The sequence below is a fragment of the Platichthys flesus genome, chromosome 12 (assembly GCF_949316205.1).
Source record: "Platichthys flesus chromosome 12, fPlaFle2.1, whole genome shotgun sequence".
Classification (NCBI taxonomy): domain Eukaryota; kingdom Metazoa; phylum Chordata; class Actinopteri; order Pleuronectiformes; family Pleuronectidae; genus Platichthys; species Platichthys flesus.
This window is the reverse complement of record NC_084956.1, coordinates 7,803,813-7,813,925: the sequence shown is the minus strand read 5'-3', so window position 1 is coordinate 7,813,925 and position 10,113 is coordinate 7,803,813. Positions and strand designations below refer to the sequence as shown.

The following is a 10,113-nucleotide window of genomic DNA, read 5'->3' as shown; positions in this document are numbered from 1 at the left end:
CACGTCCTGCTCAGTTTGTGCGTCTGACTGAACATCTGCCTGCTTCTGTTAATAACCCCTGTCTCCTCCCCCTGTCTCCTCCCCCTCTCGCTCTATCCCTCCCTTTATCTCTCTCCATCCCTCGTTCCGTTTCACTGTGCTAAAACTGTGTCTTCCTTTTCTGTTGGCTACACTAACACATTATTTTCAGAATCCATATTTGAATGATACTTTTTTTGTTTTCGCAAAGTTGAAGATGACATTGAAAACACACATATTTGTTAGTGTGTGTGTGTGTGTGTGTGTGTGTGTGTGTATATGTGTGTTTAGGCCCCTCCTCTTGAAACAGGCAAATGTCTTGTTGAAAATGTCTTCTGGGTTACAGAGTTTTTAAAGCAGCATATACAGTCTAATGTTTTGACTACTTCTAAGGCAGAGTATTTTCTATGATAATGTAAATGATGTTTTTTTTTCCATTTTCTTTTTTTTTTAGAAAGTTTGATCTATAAAAAGTAAAGGCTATTTTAACATTTCTCCAAGAGTCCATTAAGAGTTTGCCTCTCAGTCATTTACTGTGTCACAGCAACGCTCTGGAACTGAATCTATTTCAGGTCCATTTATCTCCTTCATCCAGTTGGCATTTTATTTAACATTCAAAGTGCTGTTGTATTGATTTATCTTGCGAGTCCCATCTTGTAAAATTAAATAACTTTCTCTTCTTTTTCTTTTCCTTCGCCACCGAGAACAGGAACACCACACATCTGTCTGCCCACCCCACACACAAACACCCGTGCACTGAACTTGCGCGAGTAGAAGGGCTATACACAGTGCTAGAGGATCCACGGTAGCAATCGTATACACCAGAGAAAACATGTAGCCAACAGCTTTGATTCAAAAACTCAAAACAACAAAGGATGTAGCAATGACACTGAACTTGCTCGCTGTTATTTACTGGATTCTTGGAGTTCATGACAGCGACATCACTGTTTCATGTCAGGAACACACACGCCGGCCTCCCATTCTTAGATCAAACAGTAGGCGACATTATTCAGGTCATTTCCATGCAAAGATCTGTACCTTGAGAAAGTGCAATTTCGCGGTTATGTGCAATATTATGCATTTTTCTACTGTTTCTACATCATTAAAACATTTTCAACTGAAGGTGATTTGCTGTTCTCCTGTGTCCACTGATGGCTAGAAGCATTGTGAAGTGTCGCCACAGCCAGAGCTGCTTTTAGCCGGTGTCAGGCCGGTGTCAAGCCGTCCACGTTGAACATCTTTTGTGCTTTATTGGAGCAGAGCTGGACCATGACCGGGGATCAGCGGCAGCAGCAGTGGCAGTGCGGTGCAGCTCTGTTCTCTCCTCTCTTCTAATGTGATTACTTCTCATCCTCCAAGTGACGACTGGGAGGTGGGCGGGGGCTGCAGTCGATCAAACTGAGCGACCTGATCCCACGTCTGTCCGTTCAGCCGTCTCCCCTGAGAACTCCCACTGTGTCTGTCTCTCTGTCATTCATCCGAACAGCATCATTTCACTCCTGCACCACTTCCTTCCTCTATTTCCCCCCCAGGACCACAGTTCTCTCTGTATTTACCTTCCTCCTCTATCATTGTCTTCTTACTCTTAAGGACATATGAGTTCCAATGTTCGGTTTCACTTTATTTCCACACACAAATCAGTTTATTGATCACATGCAGTTCACAAAAATCCTGTAGTTTGTAACAAAATATATTACATACTTTGAAATATCAATACATTTACATTCCATAGTAAATCACCATACCTTATAATAAGAGATTATAATCAAGGTTTATACAAATAGTGTGATGCCTTTATATAAATATAAAATTCCCCTCTGCAGCATGATCGTTTAAAATGTTTGAATATCATATATTTTATTTTTATAAGTATTCAAATGTGTAGAAGCTCAATCCTAGAAAAAAGTACATTAAAAAGTTTTACTCTTTGTTTGAGATAGTGGGTCAACAATGAACTTTCTACAAATTCAGAGTCAGACTATCCTGTCAAAAGTTCCACTAATTCAAATCTAGGCTGAAAAGCAGTTTCTGACTGGTTCCCAGTGTCAGGTCTGTTAGACCACCCTCACTGTGACGTCACAGCGTGATGTCATATCAGCACCAAATCATGTAGAAACTATGATTTATTTGAATGAAGATCCATTAGTTATTCCCCTGGGAAAACAGGTGTAAATGTCATAAATCTCAAAAAGCCGGCGCTCATGGGCCTGGTCAGCAGGCATGACGACGTACTTGGTCACAGTGTTGAGGTGGTAGCTCCGTAAATCCACCAGCGCTGACACACAGGTGTTGTAGGACTGGCAGAGATCAGGGCTGGAGCAGGAGGAGATCAAGTCCTGCAGAGGTTGAGGGAAATACATCATTACCTGTCTCATCTTCATGCCGGACGCACAGCAAAGCATTGAAACACTGAATGGCTGAACTCTGGGCGGCACTGTCGCCTGATAACGAAATTGGCTCATTGCTCACACCTTCATACAACAGCCCTGTTGGAAGCATCGGGTTGTCTCCCCACCTAATAGAGTTCAAAACCATAAGCATGTCGTATTAGCTTCCTGTTTAACAGTTGCAAATCGAGGCGTGTGCTAACATTTCCCACGCTGCCTTGTGCAGCGAGGATGAAAAGTTCAACAGAACGGTAAGAGGGGCAGATAATTATGATGCATTGTGAGATAAATCTGCACCAGATGAAATAAATATCAAAAGCATAATAACTGCAGTATGCAGAACGTCGTACGGAGACTGAAACTCACCCTGAGAGGAAAATTCTAAATTTTCCATGAAAGGCAGTCGGATCTACGTGATGTAAAAAGAGCAGAAATCCACTTCTTCTAATTACCTTGAATTCCATTGTTTTAATATACATCACAGCATGAAAATCTTTAAATTCAGACTGGGCTCGGTTTGATTTAAACTTATTGTGCATGAGTCTGAAAGTTTCCTTCATCTTCCAGACTGAGTTACTTTGATGAGACCCTTCTGCACACCACTGAGGTCAGAGGTTTTCACCATCAGCGCCCCCTGGAGGTTGAAAATCATCAGTAAGAGAACAAGAGCAAACAAACACAGACAATCAAACGGACACACAATAGGCAGCATCAGTCTGTCATTCAGAAACAGTTGATGTGAAAGAGGAGCAGTAACAGCACCCAGTACGAACCATTATGCCTGAACTAGTTGCCATCTCGACAAATAACGACACAATGCAAAATCCCCTGCAACTCTCTTCACCAGGTAAACCGGTGAGAGCGTGGCCTAGGGGATAGAGCGGTTGTTCTGCAACAAGAAGGTTGCTGGTTCGAATCCCACTCTTTCCAATATGCATGCCTAAGTGTCCTTTACAAGATACTGAACCCCTAAAATGGCCCCTCATAAATGCTGAGTGTTCTAAAATGTAAGTCGCTTTGGACAAAAGCGTCAGCTAAATGACATGTAATGTAAAAAGAAACTATCAAATCCATGTTCCTGTTTTGTACCTCAGAGGAGAACCAATACTCAAAATATCTCAGTCCTTCTGCTATCAGGCTACTAAACTCAGACAGTAGTCATTTTAAATTACATCTTTGATGACTGTGCTTTTAAATGATATAACGAATGTCTATTTATTGGGAACATTTTTTACTGCTCTTTATTTTACCTCCTTAATGTTTATCTTGATGCCCTCACAGAACTCTATTTGTTTGTGTGATCGTCAACTCTGTAAACTGCCAATGAATTGACCTCCTAAGGAGTAAAAAGGTGTCAGAAAATTAATCTGAAAAAACATGAACAAGAAATTGAAACAATGGAAGAACCTTTAAAAGTCAAAAGTGGGATGTTTAGCCAACAATGTTTGCAAAGTGGCAATTTCTGTCTCTTACCCTAAAAGGAACAATATCAGGACCTCATCCATCGTAGCCGTGTTTGTTGCTGTCAAAAACTCTCATTCTCTGCACTGCCATGTTGTGAATATATCGCATAACAACCTCGCTAATGTAAAAGACACATGCAGGTTTAAACAGACACGTCTCTTTTCATATGTAAAGTAAGATGAGTCTTTAGATCTATTGTCACAAGAGCATCTCCAATGTTTTTCAAGACCTAGTAGGATTTCGATTGTCGAGACAAACATTGTATTTGCACTTTGTGTTTACCAAAGCACCTTTTATTGATGCTAATTCTCTCTCAGCTCCACTTATGAAGGTTAATTTAATAAAAAGGGCCAAGTACTCCATGCGTAAGGTTCACGTGTTCTCCCTTTACCACCTGATGCTTTAGGTTGAGTCTTATGCAAACACATATACAGATCCCACAGAAGCTCTTAATACACTTGTTCTGCTCTGGTGGAAGCGGAGCTGGAAACACTCATTATTCAGAGGGAAGGTGTAGAATTGTCTCCAAAATCTATTGTCTTGTCCTGCGACAGCATCTAAATCTGATTCCTTTGTACTTCAGCTCATATGAGAAACAGAACAACAGACGTATTATGTACACCCCCAAATTCACTTCAGCATGAAATGAGACAAATGACAGTTTTGATTTCTGGTGACATTTATTTCCACATTCCCATTGTCTGTTTCTCCCTGGCACCTTGTTATGCTTGCACTGTTTGGAACACATGTATAATACGGGCTGAGACACATCAGTCAACACCCAGTGAGTATATTTAGACGCCCAGTGAAATGTATTATTTTGACCGGGGCTGGGCTTCCTTGCAATAAACATCATTATGAGCTCAGTCCAAATACCAAGAAAACTCCCATCAATAGAATAAATACACAAATAGACTTACATCAATGTTTAATTATCTTGTGTCGAATCTCATCACTTTCCAAATAAGATGATGCCATTTTAGTTTGTGTAGATTGTTTAGATGTGATTACATTGGTAGTAAAAAGTATGGAAGCCCAATCCCGCCAAATAAAAAGAACATTAAAAAGTTTGACGATTTGTTTGAGATAGTGGTTCAATAATTCACTTTTCAGTCATTTTGATTGAATATCTTAAAACAATTAGTCAAACTATAATCTTGCTTTTATTTTGATCGGCACCAAATGACATGATAGAAACCAAGATTGTGTCCCAATGTTAAAGGAAGCACTACAGAGAAATTCCCGGACCCCCCCCCCCACCGATCTGGATCAGCAACACAGTTGAACAGGATATTCTGTGACCTCTACTGCATCTTTCCAGCAGGTTTCCTGGTAAAAGTGCCCTGTAGGTTTTGCATCATCTTGCTTACAAACAAACAAACATACCACAGCACAGACAGAGGTGAAGACATCATCTTCGCTGAGGTAATATGTGACATTTCGGTTTCTTTTGACGCAGGTGAAGTCTCTAAGATCAGTGATTTTTGTGTATTGTTACGAGCACTCTTGAGGAAGACCATGAGGTCGGATCCGCCGGTCCCTTTGAGAGAAGCCACGCCTCCGAGCGGGCAGCTCACGGCTCTGGCCTGGTTAGCAGGCATGACGACGTACTTGGTCACAGTGTTGAGGTGGTAGCTCCTCAAATCCACCAGCGCTGACACACAGGTGTTGAAGGCCTGGCAGAGATCAGGGCTGGAGCAGGAGGAGATCAAGTCCCGCAGAGATGGAAGAGCAGAGAGAGTCTCTATCAGCTGACGGTGGGCAGGAGGCATGTTATCCCTCATGCGTGTCAGGTAGGCTCCTGGATCAGTGAAGGGAACAGAAAAGAGAAAACTACAGCTCCTCCTCGAAACAATATCTGTCAGAGCAATCAAGTGACTGCACAAACAGAGTGATGCATTCATGAGAAGCAGCGGACGGGGGTCAGAGGTCGAGGGAAATACTTCATTACCTGTCTCATCTTCATGCCGGACGCACAGCAAAGCATCGAAACACTGAATGGCTGAACTCTGGGCTGCACTGCCGCCTGATAACGAAATTGGCTCATTGCTCACACCTTCATACAACAGCCCTGTTGGAAGCATTGGGTTGTCTCCCCACCTAAAAGAGTTCAAAACAATAAGCATGGCGTATTAAAGGGATAGTTAAAAATGAAAATTCACTCATTATCCACTCACCCCTTTGCAGATGGAGGGGTGGGTGAAGTGTTTGTCTCCACAAAACATTTTGGGAGTTTCAGGGGTAAACAGTGTTTCAGCCAAATCATATACATTTTAAGTAAATGAACGACCACTTCTTCAAATGTAAAAAACAACGGCAAAAAAATGTAAATGCCCAAACGCCGTCATTAAGATCACATTGTTTGCCTAAATTACCTCTGTTATTCTCCTCTGGAGCCATGTTCATGTTCGCACACACACACTGAACATTAGCTCTCGCTCGAGGTGCCGTGGTAGCATCGCTACTTCGATTAGCATAGCTACTTGTGGTGGCGGACATTTAGGCTTAAAACACGGTGTAAATATTGCCGTATCGAGAAAAATTTGAATCTCTGGACTTAAAAACACTTCGTTCACACAAGAGCAGCAGTATGGAGGCATGTTGTGTATTTTTTTTGTTTTTTTTTCTTTACATTTGAATAATCAGTCACCATTTAATTTAATCGTATTGAATTGGGCAGTAACACTGTCTAACCCTGAAACTCCAAAAAGTTTTTGATAAGATGAGATAAATATTGAAAGCATTAATAACTGCAGTATGCAGAACGTGGTAATGAGACTGAAACACACCCTGTGAAAAAAATTCTCAATTTTCCATGAAACGCAGTCGGATCTACGTGATCTAGAAAGAGCACAAATCCACCTATTGTGATTACCTTGAATTTCATTGCTTCAATGTACGTTGCACAATGCAAATTTATTAAATTCAGAGTGGGCTTTGATTTAAACTTACTGTGCATGAGCTTGAAAGTTTCCTTCATCTTCCTCAAAGACTGAGAAACTTTGATGAGACCCTTCTGTACGCCACTGAGGTCAGACGTTTTCATTGCGTGCATCACCATCAGCGCCCCCTGGATGTTGAAAATCATCAGTAAGAAATAGGCAGATCTGTCTGTGGTTCAGAAACAGTTGATGTGAAAGAGGAGCAGTAACAGCAGCCAGTTCGAACCATTATGCCTGAAATAGCGGCCATCTCGACAAATAACGATACTATGAAAAATCCCCTGCAACTCTCTTCACCGGGTAGGGAAACTATCAAATCCATGTTCCTGTTTTGGAAAATGCATGAGCACCACATCATCATCACACTCTGAAAATCACGTGAGGGACCAAGTTTTATTTTCCTTCTACTCACCCAATTTCCATTGCCCTAAAATGAAAATGAAAGAAACAGTAGCATCAGCGGAGACTGTTCTTATCTCTACGTGACTGAAATACAGACCCTGCAGTTTAATGCTGAGGTTTCTGCCATGATAAAGGAGCGGGTTTGGCCTCGTGCATCAAGTAAAGACACTAATAAGGCAGCAAAAGCAAAAAACAGTGCTCACCCTTTGGGGTCCTTCAATTTCCAATTGGCTAAAACTGAATCTGCATAAGTTAAGATGGGTGGAAGTCCAAGTCTGCGAGACACCTCCCAGTAGGGACAGGCCAGTGCTTTAGGGAGAATCTGTCAACCAAGCAAAACAATGCTTTCAATCATGAGGTTTCCGAACATGTTGGTCTCCAGGTAAAATAGTAGCTTTCTGTGGACTGTACATAAACATGGATGAGTTAATGGCTCCCTAAAAGTGAAATCAAAGGGCCTGGCTGCAGCATAGATCATAAACCCAACCTCCTCCATGTTAAATGATGGTTTCTGACCTTCCATTTGTAATTCTCATCACACTGTTTGTTAAAGTGTTTGTTTTTCTGGTGAAGCTTCATGATGGACAGCTGATGACAGCACCCGTAACTGGGATATTATAGCTTCATTTCTGGACGTTGGGAGGCCCTTGAGAAATCCATCTTTACACACACTCAATGGTTTAAAGAAATCACCATCATCAGTTCCACATTTGTATTTCTCCAAAACTTTGGTTTATGACCAAATATTCACAAAAAATTACATTTCCTCAGGAATTTAGCTTGAATCATTGCTGTTGTAAAGTACAGCCTCCCAGAGCAGCAGGTACTGCAGACTTAATGTGTCACCTTGCTTTTAACATTAATTATAATAAAACAATTTCAGCCATCCCACCTTCCAGTGCTCGGCAGTTTTTTACCTGAGCAGGTGCATGTCGTCCATTCTGCCATACGTATCCCATGGTGAGGAACCCCAGCACCAGCTGAGCCAGCCTGAGCTCCCTGTGGCTGCTCAAGACATGGGGACTCAACACCGGCATCTGGGCACACATACTTTTAAGATTCCATGTTCGAGAGCAACAAACACCATCAAAGCTTTGTTCATTCTCACCTCATGAACCAGGTCCCGTGGTTTACGTGACTCTATCAGAGGTGTGAGGTTATTTGCCAGGTCCAGCCACAGCCGATAATAGTCTGGAAGGTTTGTCTAGATGATAAAGAGTCATATGAATTGTTCATTGATTGACTGATTTTTTTTCCGTGTAGAATGTAATAAGTACCATCATCAGCTCATGTTTGCTGTGTTGCCTGACCTGCATGTCAGGGAATGACTGGTGCTATCCATCAGAGAGAGACACCAATTTAAATGAGAAGGCAGAAGAAAGCTGAGAAAATGAGTCGGGTAGAAAATGAGGGAGGCCCTGATGGGAAATCACTATGTAAACAGGAGAGTGGGCTGTGCTTCATCCCACTGTTTGATTTTTTAGTTCAAAATTAGAAAAGTAAATGCCAGAGTTGATTATTTATCATTCTCACAGGTTGATGAAAGTGTATTAAATTTCAAAATTCAAATATATGCAGTTTAGTCCTTCGTTCTGAGTTTCTTTATCGAAAATTTGACAACATGGGTATATACGGAACTCTCATTCTGCTGACCACAGAGAAGGTCCAGTCATGTGAATGGCTCAATAGAAACCTGAAGACACAGGCTTTCAGCAGATCAATAACTGTCTATAACCTGACTCAAAAACAAGCATGATTATCATTTTCACCCCAGATAGACCAATCTGCATCCTTGCTGGTAAACAAACATGTCTCTGTTTGTGCAGTATTTAAAGTGTTATTGTCATGACATTCTGCCGTCCTGTTTCAGATCTGCTTTGATTACTGTATGGTAAAAAAACAAAGAGTTTTTATGAGAAGAGAAGAGATGACAATGAAACTTACCAGTGGCTCCTTGAGGATAAATCCAAGCTCCTCAGAAATTTAAAATGCATCAAAGTCTGCCTGAAGTGCTTCGGTGTTGATAGTCGCCATATGTTCTGCCCTGTGCTCCGCTGCAGTGATGAGAAGATAAACTCAGACTGTGTCTGCCACCCAGATCTGAATTGCTCAACTTGATGTGAACGTGCTTTTACTACCTTTGCCTTAATACAAGAAGCTGAAAACAACATCTGACGCCCACAAACAGGGAAGTAATAATACTGTCATGTCACACATTCACAGAAACAACCCAGAGACAGATCATGTTCAATGATTCCACCACGGTGTTATTCAGGTTTTGAGATATATACCAAAAGATCCCTGAGGCTATAAACATGTCTCAACCCAACTGCTGCATTAAGAAGACTCCCTAGGCATTGGGGAAATAGCAAACTATATGTTGAGGATGTTTCTGTTTTTTCAACACTGGTAAAGAAAAAAGTATGTGACGGATATCTGGAGATATAAGAAGCTGGAAACAACAAAATGATCTACGTGTATTGAATAAGGGGCTTTCTGCAGAAAGGATCAACACAGGGAAACCACAAGGATCTCAGAGTGATGATGCAGAACAGTCGAAAACACATATCTTATATAGGAGGACTTAGGGCTGTCCCTCTGAACCAATCCAGACAGGTTCCATGGTGGGGGAAGGAGAGTTAATTTATCCACTACAAATATTTGAACTCTTCTGTTGCTTAATGCTGTTTGAACATCGTGCCGTTGGTCCAAAAGTTAGCCATCCAAAAAAAAAACATTTTAACCATGTCTCGGATAGATTGTGGCTGAGGCCAATTTTTTTTGTTGAACTAAATGTCGATGTATTTGTCCAAATCGAAGTTCAAGGCCCCTTTCACACCTGTTATTTTGCTTTGGACTCCACTGAAACGTCTGCAGCCCAAACACTGAAGGTGTGAGAG

The 10,113-nt window shown here is 41.5% G+C and overlaps 2 pseudogenes; both read right to left on the bottom strand.

Annotated features, from left to right (window-relative positions):
* Positions 1 to 2,141: 2,141 nt before the first annotated feature.
* On the bottom strand, positions 2,142 to 3,959 carry LOC133966560 (indoleamine 2,3-dioxygenase 2-like; annotated as a pseudogene).
* Positions 3,960 to 5,173: 1,214 nt separating this feature from the next.
* LOC133966558 (indoleamine 2,3-dioxygenase 2-like) lies at positions 5,174 to 9,247 on the bottom strand (annotated as a pseudogene).
* Positions 9,248 to 10,113: the final 866 nt, after the last annotated feature.